This window comes from Eimeria mitis, genomic scaffold (assembly GCF_000499745.2).
Source record: "Eimeria mitis Houghton genomic scaffold, Emh_scaff65, whole genome shotgun sequence".
Taxonomy (NCBI): domain Eukaryota; phylum Apicomplexa; class Conoidasida; order Eucoccidiorida; family Eimeriidae; genus Eimeria; species Eimeria mitis.
Genome location: NW_013574657.1, coordinates 43,402 through 44,466, shown reverse-complemented (window position 1 = coordinate 44,466; position 1,065 = coordinate 43,402).

Genomic DNA, 1,065 nt, shown 5'->3' with positions numbered 1-1,065 from the left:
CATCAAGCAGAGAAGCGTCGACGAAAGAATATACCACCAGACGCCGCTGAGCAAGCACAAGGGACAGTTGCCCTCATTCCGTTGATATTATGCCCATGTACTCTGATATACTCTAAAACTAGCCAATATGGCGACTGGTCGCTCGCATACGAAGAGAATGGACGATGAGTTGGGAAAGGCAAGCATCCTCAATATTTTGACTGCCCAAGAGTGGAGTGGTGCCTCTATGGAAAAAGACAGTGGCGGATACTAACAGGGGGACATTGACGTACAGCTGTGCGTCGCTCAAACAGATTCACGACGTGGGGTGTTGCCACATGCCACGCCTGCAGGAGTTTCACCCGAGACGTCCGTGTGCTAATCTGGAGCATATATTCAATAAATGCCCATTCATCGGAATCCTTGATCACTGATCCCATGTGGGATTCCGACATGCGACCAGTGCTGGTGTCCAGCACCACCATGTTTGCGTCGTCCCCTTGGAGCCCTCCTTTGTTTTCTTGAGATTTCAGTGTTTGATTGACAAGAACAATGTTTTGGAAAGAATACAGAAAAGAAATTGTCGAACACTCAGGCGCTGTTCAGTGATATGATCAGTCGGCGCCTGTGGGAACGGTTCGTCCGTGCCCTCGTCTGCAACGAACTGGGGGCTCGCATGGTTGCTACGTAAGCGCAGTGCTGAGTATGCCGTATGCTCAATCTCTAATGAAAGTATAGAAAACCACATTACAAAAGGTCTTGACGCACTGCTTGGGAAAAGCATGAAGTGTAGGATAGAATTACTAGTCCGTGAGCCCTGCTCGTTACCGCACCACAAGCTGTTTGAGATGCCACAGTTGGCACCCCAGTAAAAACATGACTTCTAATGGGTGTAACATATTGTTAGAGCGATTAATCTACTGATCCTGGTCTTCACATCTGCCACTCATATCTGTGGTTAGGGTCCGCATAATTACTGGCGCTCCCAAGTTAAGGCCAACATGAGGGACCGGCCGGCTAAACTCTCACAGAACGCCACTTCTTTCTCTAGGCTTCTTATTTGCCCCAATTCGTCTTCTTTTTAAC